Below are 13,116 nucleotides of genomic sequence, written 5' to 3' on the forward strand. Positions count from 1 at the left end.
AATAAATAAATACTGTCAATCTGAACATCAGCTGGCTGGAGATACTGGCAATAATTTGCTTTTAACTCCAACATCCACAGTTCCTACTCCGAAGCTAAAACTGACACTGACAACCTTTGACCACCCTGACAGTCCCACTAAAATCAGTCAGGCTGTTGACATGAGCAATAACACAATATTACTGCAGTTTATTTGGGGTTAATGATTCACAGAATCACAGGTTCCCAGAATGGCTTGGGTTGGAAGGGACCTTAAAGATCATCTCATTCCATCCCCTGGCATGGGCAGGGACACCTTCCACTGGACCGGGTTGCTCAGCAGTAACAGGACAGAGAAGTGCAGAATGTTTATCTGCCTTTTGTGAAGCTGTGTTAAGGCACAAGTTTGAGCATCACAAAACATCCCTTGTCTCTGGGCTCACACACCCAGAGAGGGGATGCTCGCTCACTTTCTCCTTCATTTACATTACAAAATATTAATTTTCTTAACCACCAACACACAGCATTTTGTCAAAGAAAACCATTTTGTTCTCATTACAATGTTTATGTTAAGAGGAAGAATGACCAGCTTTGTGACAAGAAAACATCTGAGTTTTCCAAAGAAGAGGAGCAAGCTGGCTGTCACGTATTGTTTTGCCGTTGTCCTATTTGCACGTCAGCGTGATCTTTGTCGAAGGTTTGCAAATGAGACTCTTGAGATCCGTTTTTAGCCCCCTGCTGAGGGCAAGAGGCACCAACCAGGGATGCCACAGAGGCAGGAGGACACAGTCCCACTCCCGCCCACGTGCTGTGGGCAGTGCCAGGCCAGCGCTCACCCAACTCTCTGCAGCTGCCCATGTGCTCAGGTCTGAAGGAACACAGATCTGCCCACAGCCTTGTTTTGGATGTGGAGCTGAGCAGTCTGGTATCATCTGTCATAACCTGTTCTCAATATCCCTGCTCTGGCTTCCTGGAGGTTTTCTGTCAGCTGTGTGAGCTGCTCTGCTCCCTCCACGCAGGGACAATGTTTTTCTGTGGTGAGCTCCTGACACTGTCAGTCCCTGGGCTTGGGTCCATGGTTTGGGATGCAGACAGCAGCTCCCCTCCTGTGATGACTCAAGGCACTCACCACTGGGAGAGGCGATGGGGAAATGTTCCTGCCATTTGCCACCACTATGGAGGTCTGGGGCCAGACCCTGCCCTGCCAGGGGCACCCACCCAGCAGAGTTCCAGCCCCGTGCCTCACAGCAGCATGACACACCAGTGGGGACATTCCCTCCCCCCCAGCCCCCAGTGGACTCTAAGTCTCCTCCTCCTCTCCATGCCCTGGGAAGCCCAAGAGCCAACCTTGTCAGGCTTTTATTTATTCAGGCCAATAGGTCTTATTTCTTCGATGCTTCCCTGTGCTCATCTTTTTCACATTCATTTTGCCTTCTTACTGTTTTATATGTTCCCTAAAACCAACAACATCAGAGCAAGGATGTATTTGCCTTGCTGAACACTAGACTATCTGTCCATTAAATACTTGCTGTCCTGGGCACTCAGCTGTTTCTCACCAAAAAGCCAAAAGGATGCTTGCGCTCAGCCCTTTCAAGTCACCCTGTGCTCCCCATCCTGACAGGATTTCTGTTCCAAAGGAACAAGATTGATGCTTCCTCCTGCCACCTACATCAACCCTCTCTTCCTACAGCTCCAGCCACACCAGGCAATGTAAGACCCTGTCCAGTGAATCAGGATTAGGCCTTGCTCTCTCTTGAACAGGCTGATCATTAAAGGAGACTTTTCTAGTCAAGACACGTTACTGATTTGAGAGGTGAAACATTTCCTCTTTTAAGTACAGAACAGCACCTGAGATGGCATCCATCCGAAAGGTGATGGTGCATTGATCTTCAGAAACACAGTGAATTCTCTTGGTAATCCTGATTACCTGCTCATTTGAGCTGCATTTTTCTGCTCTCTTCTACCCTCCATTATCTTCTTGCACCCTTTGCAGTTTCTCTTCATCCATTATGTTCCTCTTCCAGGAAGGCTGTGCTAGAAGAGCAGATGAAACCTTTACATGAGTAGTCGTGAATAAATGTCTGTGAGAATTCATTACCCACCATCAGTTTTAGCACCTCTCTTGGAAAGCTCTGTCTGTGTGTGAAATACAACAGTCACCGTCACAGCTGATCTGGCAAGCCCCGTCCATGGAGAAGTCACCTTCTTTCTGTAAGTATACCTAGTCCTCTTGATGCTGGCTTTGTTTGCTTCTCTTATTATCTGCTGTTTGAAAAGGCTGATAATTCTGAAAATCACAGAGGGCTGGTTTGGGAGGGCTGGTTGTCTCTGACAGAGCCGCAGCACCCAGATGTCAACCGTGGTTCTACCAGTTACTGATGCTGCTTTGGGGAAAGGCATCTCTCACACCACTCTGCTTCAGTGTCCTTTTCAGCAGAACTAATGAAGGCATCTCTGCAAAGTTTTTTTAGGCCTCGTTCCCAGTAGCTCTTTGAAGGAAAATACTAGCTGAGAAGCGGCTGGATACAGAGGCATGTAAACCAGCTCTGAGAGTGCCAAAACAAATGAGCTCGTAAAGTGGGAAAGCTCAGGGCTGCATCCCAGGAGTGAGTCCTTCCCTCCACAGATCCCTGCCAAGAGGCACATGTTCACTGCAACACATACTTTGGTTTGCATTCATTTCACTGGATGCTCTGAAAAGCCAAATTCCCGGATGCTCAAGTGCAGTTTTCTCCCCTCTTTCTTATCCCCTTGTCCCCATCCATTGGCTGCCTCCTGTAGGAACACATGGCTGAAGAGAAAGGAATGAGGTAAGGGTGGATATATGTTTATGCATTAAAAAAAAAGTACAGAAAAAAGAAACAACATGAGTCGATGGTAAAATAGTTGCAGAAAAGAGCACAAAAATAATCTCCATGACAGCGCCAACATCAAAGGCTGTCTGTGATGGGAGGGCACAGAAAGTACTGTTAGACACAGATGAAAGCCTGGGGAGGGGAGAGAAGGGAAAGCAGGAGAGTTCAGTCACAGCAGGTGTGGAGGTGACTCCTCAGGGGCTGAAAAGCCCCATTGCTTAGAGAAGTCACGAGAGGAGAAAAAGCAAGGCTGAACTGCCCCCTTCCCTCTCTAAAGGGGTCAGCTGTGGGGCTGAGGACTAAGGCAGGATCTGTAAAGTTCCCCTCCCTGTCACAGCCATGATGAGCGTTCTGGTTCCAATGATACATTTTTGACACTTACCTGTCTCCTCTGGAAAACCCCAACAAAACACAGGCAGGAGTCCAGTGATCCCATGCTCTGCTGGGCACGTGTCTGGGGCTCTGTTTGTCCCAACTCAAACCCCAAACCTTGTGTGCTACATGAGGACAGTGCTGGTGCTCTCAGCAACACAGGCTTTGGGCAGAACTGGAATTCTTTAAAGAATATCTGGTTTATATAAGTCGAAATTAAAAAAAAAAAAAAGAAGCAGAAGACTAGTTATATTTGTGAACATCAGCATAGGGGTAAGGAAAGAAACGAGTGGAGTCACAGTATCTAAGGACTCAAGGGGAAGGTAGGAGGGGCGCGATCTAGGAATATGTGGATCTTTTTTGCCAGAAACGTGGGTTGAACATTCCTATTTAAATATGTTGTTAATGTCTTTATATAATTAATTTTTAAGTTGGTCACCATAGCAGCAATGGCAGACTCACATGAATGAAAATAGACTTCAGTATAGATGAGACTAGAGAGTAGCTGGATGTTGTTTTTGCCATCTCTGTCGGTCTTGGATCCACCAGCTCCCAAGAGACTGAGTTCCCCCACTGAGGGTTGATTCCTTTGCCAAGATGTAGGGAGCTGGGCACCCTCTGACTGCTTGGGATCATCTCCTGGGAAGGTAGAGAGCTCTTTTCCATCACAATGAACTTAGGATCCAGACCCACCTTTATTGCCATCTTCCCAGGTTTCTTTCTGCTCCTGAACAGCAAAGACAAATTTGCTTCCACAGTAACACAAAACACTTGCTTGGTTTGTTTAGTTGGCACCTGTGTAAGGAGTAAGTGAACCCTCATACTCTATCCTCCTAAATCCAGAAAAAATAGAATCCCACTGGACTCTGGAAGCAGAGGGCTGGTCAATCCCCAGGAACGTTGCCCAGCACTCAACACATAGTTTCCAAACCCTTTTGCAGGGGCTCTCAGAGGAGAACAAGGCAGGACAAAGCTGCCAATGGCATGGGGCTGTCACCTCAGCTCCAACGCTGTCCTCTGACCCCCCCACCATCCCTCCCCATCAGCTGGAGCCATCCTGCTTTCAAGGACAGAATATTCACAGCTGGAGAGAGGAAAGCGTGGATGTCCTGCGGAACAGCTGAGTAGCTGGACATTAATTAAAACAAATCTAAGGAAATTAAATTATCTGTGACTGGCTAATAACACTGCAGAAAGTTCTCCAGTGCAAGAACAATAATGTTGCCGTGGACTTGTGGCACTGACAAGGACTGTAAGGACAGCAAGGACAGATGCAGATACCAGGCTGCTTCTCATACAGAAGAAAGGCCCCAAATCATTCCCGGAGTCCTGTAGGAAAGTGTCCACCTGTGATGCCAGAGCCATCACAGGGCCATGGAGGGGACACCAGCAGCCCCTCTTTGCTGACACCGTCTGAACAGCACGGTGGGAATGGAGCTTCCTCTTACTCCATGCCTTGACACTCTCCTTGACGGAAATCTCTGGTGGAAGATTTACACATGTCTAGGTTAACATAAACAGGGAGTGGAAAAGGAAGTTTATACCAAATGGAAAGAGAGAGAGTTTTCCAAACAGGCTTTTTGCTGAGCCTTATCTAAGTGAAACAGCCACGCTTGGCCATCCAGGGAAGGTCTGGGAGAGAGTCCTGTGCTGGGGGGGCATGTGGTCACAGGACACTGGGGATTTCAATCCTGCACTCCTAGAAAACTGATTGAGATCAGGGTCATCAGGGATTAGGTAAATAAACTGCTTTCCTGCTATAGAGAGAGGCTGGATGTTCCAGCCATTAGGCTGAAGAGAAAAAAACAGCTAAAAAGGAAGGTGGCGTCAGTCCTTCATCCATTCCTGATCCATGGATATCAAGCACCAGCAGTGTTTCTAGAATGCCAAGGATGTTTTATGAGAGAGATGATCTCGGGGCAACTTTTTGCCAGGCTCGATGCCTTGCTCCTGGGCTGGGTTGGGCACCTTAAGGCCTGGGGGCAGCTGGTCCATGGAGCACATGGCTGATTTCAGCTCACTTTTGCGCCCAAAGCGGGACCCCCGGCTGCTGGTGTGGAGGGCAGGGCCCCCCATGGCAAGGCTCAGGGGCTCCCTCGGAGTGCACTGCGGTGGATGAGGGCCAGGCACTGCCCCCACCCAGTCAGGCCCCGAGCCCCTCCGGTGCAGGCTCCGTGCACGTTCCCTCCAGCCTCCTGTGGTCTTGTGGCTGGTGGTTTCCTCCCTGCTTGGTATCATGGCAGTGCTGCACACACCGGGTCCCCAGGCAGCCGGTTACGCAGCCAGGGTCAGAAAACCAATATGGGTTTATTTCACTTTTTTTTACTTGTTTCTAGAAAATCGAAACACGATTTTTATCAGAGATGAATTCGCTTCCATGACCATCTAGGTTTCTGCCAGAGGCAAGTGCTGTCTCTCTAGGAAGGGAGGTTCAGCCAAAGGCTCTCTTTGGCTTGGTTTGTTTTCCAGATCCACTGTACTAGTTTTCCAGCCTTTTGACCAATTTCCATGTGATTTATTAGGGACTAAGGCCTATTAACCAGCTGCAGGTTTCACTGAGGAAGGGAGGCAGGAGATCCTACTGAGACGAGCACAGCTGGAGGGACCATGGACGCTGGTGCAGTGGACAGACAGATGGACACTGCTCCAGACACATGGACATTGCTCCAGGCAGACGGACAGACAGAGAACGCTCTCCAGCTCAGGCTCAGTCCTTGGGGAGGGAACCGCCTGGTCTAGACCTGCTTCTCATTCTGCAGTCTGCTGAAGGGTTTGGGATTAACGAGGTGATAACTTGGACTCCCCAGTATTGCAGCCAGGCCACATCCCAACGAGGAAAGTGAAGCTCTGAACTATTTATGTTCCAGTTCCTACAGCTATTTTTAATAGAGCTTTGGAGACTTGCTGTATTATCCTGCCTTTTTAGTGTCTGCCTCTTTTCTTAATCTCATTTTCCCTGTCCTTTCTTTATCTTTAGATCAATTTATACCATCCTTTTTATCATGGTCTAATCAGAACACACTTTATGATTTCAGATAAATGTAGTCATGGTAATTTTCCACTCCATTTAGGTCAAGTCAGGATGAAACAATTTTTTTAAATCTTATCTAGTAACCACCAGAAATGGCTCCTTGTTAAACTATCTGTCCCCTTGCTTTTCTAACTTTATTAGATTTTAATGTCAACTGTCAGTCTCCTTTTTTGGGTTCTTCAGGAAATTGGTTCTGTGCCGCAAACCAGCCTGCCAACCCTGGGAAGAAAGGCAGGCAGGGTGGCCCTTTTCCATCAATGGGTGGCTGATGGGGCCCTTCCGTCCCTCCAGTCCCACAAGCACAGCTATCCCATGATCCCCCTCAGGCCGTGGCAGCTGTGTGGCCTCAGCCACATGCCACACGTTGGGCTGTGTGTGGCATGGGGCTGTTTGTGGCTCTTTAGCATCCAAACTGGCCTCTTGGAGCAGGGCTCACAGGCACCCAGACACACAGACAGTGGCTGGGGGTGGGCTTCACCGATACAGGCACACAGCAGCCACTGTGATAATCTGCACTAATCCATAGGGGCTTGGTACCACCACCCCACATCCCCTCTGCCATGGCCATGTTTGAGATTTATCTGTTTAGGGATGTTTGGGAGAACGTTGCAGCAGGTTTGGGAGTGGCAGCAGAGGCTGGGGAGAAATCCCATGCCCGAGCTCTGTCCCTACTGCACAAGCCCGGATTCCAGTCCTGTCACACCAGTGACAGGTCTGTGGGCATGTCCTGTGACCCTACCTAAGTTTTGGTGCTGTCACACCAACAGTGGAGCTGTGAGCATATCCTGTGACCCTGCCTGAGTTTCAGTGACAGGGCTGTGGGCACCTCCTGTGATCTTGCCCAGGGCTCCACTTACTCTCTGCGGCCAGCAGAAATCCGCCTCACTCTTCTGAAGCACGTGGACCAGGGCTCTGTTGGCTTTGGGTGACACACACTGTCTGAGGTTTAATAATATCACCAGGAATAATATTATTCAGCTTCAAGCAAGCTGGTAGAATGTTAATCTTTTCATTTGATATTGCATGATTTCAAAAGCATTTATGTGGCAGATTGTCACACTTCTCTATTCTGTCCTCTCTCCGAGGATGGCATCGGTTCCAGCTCTGAAGTGCAAATACCAGTCCCAGAGCTCCTGCTTCCTTGCAAAGGTTAAGAACACACTGATCTACTGTTCCTGTCTGTCTGGAAAAGGGCAGGAGATGGGGACTGGGATGAGGGCCCTGGCACAGCACAGGCACAGCACAGTCCCCGCTTGGCCACAGACAGCTCTGTAGCCCTGCTGGGTTATAATGGCCTCTTGCATACACTTCATATTCTGTTTATATTTGAGGGGTTGTTTTATTGACTGCTGGCAAAGGTGTATGTTCAAGACTTCTAACGGTGTGTGAAGTGAGGGTAAAAGTGTTTGGGACAAACACTGTTTTTAAACTTCAGTGTAATTAGGGTAGTTAAACATTTTAATTTTAAAATCATAATTCGTCTGTTGGCCAGGGTGCTCTGAGGCTGGGCAGCAGAGTGCGGGACCCTCTGTGGAGGAGGAGTTGGACAGAGTTCAGGGCACCAACGGGGCTTTGGACAGGGAAAACCCAGCCCGACGAGCACAAGGGGAGGGGAAGGAGGCTCCGTGTTCCCGAGCTGCACTGAGCTCCCAGGGCGAGTCTGGAGGATGCCCAGTGCCTTGCTGCGGGATCCAATAACGGGATGTGCCACAGCACAGCTCTCCACCGCCTGTGCCAGCCTGTCTCCGGGCTGCCAGCACTCCCTCCCGCGCATGCTGGAAGGGCACAGCACTCCTTCGCCAATAACCCTGGGGGTTTTTACAGCACGTACAACTTGTTTTCGGCTGGTCTCACGTCCCCTCCCCGCAGCCCGGCCGGCGTGTCCCGCTGGCAGCGGGGCCACCGCCCCTGTCAGTCCCCGGACGAGACCCGGGGGTGGCTCACGGCGGGTCCGGGGAGCTGCCAACAGCGAGGTGCCAGCTGGAGAGAGCTGGCCTGCTGCCCGGGCCACTCGGACAGCGCAGGGACAGAGCAGCGAGACAGGAGAGCTGGAGCAAGCCCACCTGCCTAGGGAAGGTGTGTGAACTTGGCACAGCCTGCCCTGCCCTGCCCAGCCAGCACGTCGGGGCATTGCACTGAGGTGGGACTGCAGCTGCCCCAACACAGGGCTGCCCTGAATGTGTGAGATGCTGAAATTTTGAGATGGTGTTCAAAGGGCTCAGCGTATTCAGCCTCATCATCTCTCTGCTGTGAAGAATATACATGTATGTGAACTCCTCTAGAACAAAATAAAATCTGGGCTGCCCAGTAGCCTGCAGAGTTTAAATTCTGTGGATTACACTACAGATACTGCTGCTTAATAATTAAAGGTGGCAGCACTACGACAAAGAGTGCTAAAATCAAAGGGAAGCAAAAGGGAAATTACTTGGTGATGCTTTTATTGGGTTTTAACTGCAGCATAAAAAGATTAAAATGTAATTTCTACTTTCAAAATGAAACTGAAGTGGAAAAGAACAGACTCCCTAGGCATTGATTTCTTCTCTTTCACTGAGTTCCCTAAGACACCTCAGGACCCCTCTGTGGCACAAAACCCTCTTTCTGGGAGCTGCCAGCCCCAGGAGGGGCAGTGAGATGCAATGACCTCATTTCACTTGGAAGAAACCTCTAACATCATCGAGTCCAACCTTTCCAATCAGCACTGCCAAGGCCACTGCTAGCCCATGTCCCCAGGTGCCACATCCACATGTCTATTAAATCCCTCCAGGGGTGGGGACTCCACCACTCCCTGGGCAGCTGTGCCAGGGCTGGACAACCCTTCTCAGGAAGGAACTTTCCTAATATCCTGTCCCCTGGTGCAACCTGAGGCTGTTTTCTCCTGTCCTGCTGCTTGTTCCCTGGGAGAAGACACCAACACCCAGGTCTTTGCTGGTCTGGGGGTGGGGGGTAGGTTTTTAATTTTTAAGACATTTGTGACTTACCCGGGGAAGGCAGCTAAGGTATAAGGGGACTGATCCATCCGGTGCTTGCCAAATTTCATGTGTCCTGCTTTTACAGAGAGAAGATAATGCCCCATGCCCTTACGGCTCTCGGCTCCTCTTGCCCCAGGGAAACACTGACACTTTAAGGTCGGAAACGCCCCATGCCCAGCCCTCCCGCCCGGCCGCGGTTCCAGCAGCAGCAGTGCTATGGAAACAGTTCTCGTGAGAGCTGCTTTAATAAGTTTGGCTGTTTGTTTTGGTCTGCGCTGTAATGAGGAAGAGGGGAACTGTTCGTTTGAGGGGTTTTAGATTTCTTCTAGGTACAAGTTAGGAAGTAAACAGCCTAAAGACATAAAGTGAATGTTATCAGGAGTATGGTGCTCTAATTATAATTACATAACTCATATTTCAATTTTATGGGAATATTAAAAGGATTCCTGGGAGAGTTTTGAACTGTCTAAAAGTGCAACAGCACAAAACCCAATAAACCTTGCCTTCGTTTGGAGGACATTTCCTTAAAGGGCCCAGCTCAGCTGCCAGGGCTGCAGTCTGTGCAGAACTGAAATTTCCTCAAACTCCCTAAAAGATAAACTGCTTCCACATTAGAATTTTCTCCCATCCATGCGATGGAGTAATGATAGCTTTTGCTGCTGTCAGGGCTGGAATCCAGAGGACTGTGTGAGTGGATGCAATGCATAAATATTTTCAGTGCATGCCTGATTTGTATAGAATACAAGATGTATTTATAGCCCTCATGAATACAAAATGAATGTGAGTCGAGAGGGAACGCTGTCTGAGTGGGCAGGAACACTTGCTGACCTCCACAGAGGGTTCAGGGGAGTTTTGGGGGGCAGGAACATCATGAGGCTTCTCCCCCTTTGCAGTCCTGGGCCTGCTGGCAGGTCCAGTTCTCACGGGCAGAGTCAGGGACACAAGAGAAACCATTCTGTAAAACTGCCTCTCCCTGGAGCTGTGCTTGCACCTGTGGGGTGAAGATGGGCCTCCTTCATGTGCCTTGTACCCCGAGCACACAACACATTGCTCCTGAGGGCAGGAGTAGAGTGCCCTGAAGTCCTCGAGGAGAGTGCCCTGGACTCTTCCACAGACACCTGAAAGGCTCGTGGCACTGCCCGGTGTGTCCCAGAGGCCAAATGTCCTCATTCTGGGGCAGAGGAGGAGGGGAGGTCATTCTCTGTACCTCTGTGCCCCAATGGCAGCTGACACAGGAGCCAGGAAGCAGAGCCTGGATGGGTGCAGGTGGGCAGAGGGGGATGTGCCCATGGTGGTGTGGGAGCAAGGGGAATGTCTGACAGCTCCACCTGCACCTGGACCAGGCACCTGGGGTGGCCTCTGGGCAGAAAGTGGAGGAAGAGGAGTTTGCCTAGGACAGGAGGAGGGCATTGGTGTTGAGGGTGGCCCGTGAGGGTGAGAATAGGTCCCGGGAGCATCATTTCTGCTGCAGCCCTGATGGACCCCATGGTCCCAGAACAAATAGGGATGGAAACAGCCTGGAATGCCTGACAGGAATGTTGGGGCTGGGTGTGTGGGCCTGGGGTCAGCAGGCAGCAAGGGGCCAAGGCAGCTCTGTCCTGCATAGGATCCTGTCAAGGGATGGGGGGCACAGGGCTGCAGGGTGCATCGTGTCCTGGGGTGATGGGGAGCTCTGCTGCTGCTCACAGGGAGCAGATGTCAAAATAATACCACCCCCATCTCACATCCCTCTGTTGATTCAGAAGCCTTAAGCAGATGTTTCCCAGCCTTTGTCCCCTCTGATCTCCAAAAACAGCCTGTAGGAAAAACTGCCTTGTGTTCCTTGGTGTGGGAGTGAGGGGGGAGGGGGATAGGTCCCTGTGGGAGGCAGCTCCAGCACCCAGAGCCCAGCAACAAAGGAGCTGCAGCTCCTTGATCCCCTCAGCCCCTGGTCCTCACAGCCCCCTCAGCTTCCACAGCTCCTCAGCCCTCCCCCCACACCCCCGACCTCCTTGGGCTTAGCAGAGAAAGACAAAATGTTGAAGCTGTCTCATTCCCACTAGGAAATAAAAAATGCCCTTACTATTCAGGCTGTCATCATATTTTAGGTCTTCAGACGCTGCCATTTCATGGCTTGGGTATTTGTGGTTTAACTGCTTCACACCCTGGAGCACTATCTGAAAGGAATTCATTTGGGAATCTGACTTCTAACAAGCAGGGTCTGCTAGCACAAGTGTGGGAGGAGACCAAGGAACCTGAGCAAATACCCCGGCTTTCCTCACAGCTTCACACTGCCTTTTAGTTTTCAGGGTTAAGTAATTTTCTGAATCTCCAGTCATTGGTCTAATGAAACTGCAACATACTTACCAGGTTATTCATTTTATTCTCTACTACTCTCAATCCTGACTCAGTCATAGTGACAGTTCCTGCCTGGGAATACAAACTCAATCAAAAGTCATGCTCTGAGATTGTAAGGCTTCCCAGAAGAATGTTGCCACAAGCAAAATTACATGAAATATTAATAGGTGTTTGTTCTATCACAATAAATTTTAAACAAAATGAAGCTCAATGAATCATATGGTCTAATACAGTGCATTGCTCAGTGTTATATATCAAGAATCAGAGGATTAATTGGGAACTGAAAACCAATCTGAAATGTGCACTTGTATGTAAATGTATGCACTAAATACGGGCATGGATTTGGGCATATGAAAACGTTCCTGTGACTTTTCCTGTTCAGCCAGAGACACCCTTCCTGTGTGCAAGTCAGGGCTCCAGGCACAGCAAGAGGGCTGGTAGCATGAAGGGGCAAATCCTGAGAGCTGAAGAGCACTTCTGCCTGAGAGAATGTGATTTAGATTAACTATTTTTAGCTGTATCTAGTGGGAGTTGAAGAAAGAGAGTGTCTTCCAGGAGGATGCAGAATACCACGCTATATTGGGCGCCAAAATCGGAGCAGATGCTTTCAATTACACTTAATTCACCTCAATTATAGAAAAAGTCAAAAAAATTTATAGTTACACTAAGAATATCTTTTTATGAAGTTACAAGTGTTTATCAGCGCAGACTGCCCATGTTACAGAGCGAGGACACTGCGACACAACCAGCCTGGGAGCAGTTTGGGACTGTTGGCAGAGCTCTGCTGCTGCTGCTGCCCAAGGAACACAGGTGTGGCTGTGGACAGGGTTTACTTCACACTCCTTCTTTAGGGCAGTTTATCCAGTGTCTGTTTCCTGACATCAACCAGTTCTGTGCTGTATTAGTATGTCCAGGAAAAAGTATTTTGTTAGAATTAACATAGGAATATGGTCTGGTGCTCGTCCTGAATCAGGCAGTGTCACAAAGACAACACTAGGTCACCCTGTCCAGAGGCTGGGACTAATCCCTGTCTTACTAGAAATCATAGCCCAGTTGGGCTCACCACAGTCACAGCAAACAGTAACAGTTCGTGACACATTTGGAGAATAGGAGATGTTTCAGAGTGCCCATGTTTCACACATCCATGTCCCCGCTGAAGAAAAAGAGCTCTCCCAGCTTCCTGGTGTGCCTCCCAGGGAGGCAAAGGAGCTCATGTTGGCACTGCTGCGACTGGCTCTGCAGGGAGACGAAGGGCTCGGATGGCACTTCCTCAGTGCCAAGTCGTGAGTCACTCTTTCCTTTGGCTCTTTTCTCTGACAAACTCTTTCCTACAGTTACACTGACTATTTATCAGCTGGAGACAGACATCAAAGCCTGGGGTTTCCACTGCCTCCTGCTCAGGGCACCGCGGTGCCCCTGTTTAGCTCCTCGCTCTGCTGCAGCCGAGGCTGCCGGGCACAAGGGGTCCATGTCCCAGCCCTGTGTCCCAGCAGACATTCAGTCATTCAGTAAGTGCTGATTTCCTAATTCAGTGTAACCTTTTCATATCCAGGCTAAGGACAGCTCGACATTTC

At 49.6% G+C, this 13,116-nt stretch overlaps 1 long non-coding RNA gene across 1 annotated transcript; it reads right to left on the minus strand.

Moving 5' to 3' along the window:
• Nucleotides 1-3,047: 3,047 nt before the first annotated feature.
• On the minus strand, nucleotides 3,048-9,334 carry LOC108494508. The gene is made up of 3 exons (XR_001873868.1): nucleotides 9,215-9,334; nucleotides 3,668-3,844; nucleotides 3,048-3,401 (listed from the first exon to the last, which is right to left on the minus strand). It is a non-coding gene; the product is annotated as an uncharacterized LOC108494508 (long non-coding RNA).
• Nucleotides 9,335-13,116: the final 3,782 nt, after the last annotated feature.

This window comes from Lepidothrix coronata, unplaced genomic scaffold (genome assembly GCF_001604755.1).
Source record: "Lepidothrix coronata isolate B3197 unplaced genomic scaffold, Lepidothrix_coronata-1.0 Scaffold25, whole genome shotgun sequence".
Classification (NCBI taxonomy): Eukaryota; Metazoa; Chordata; class Aves; order Passeriformes; family Pipridae; genus Lepidothrix; species Lepidothrix coronata.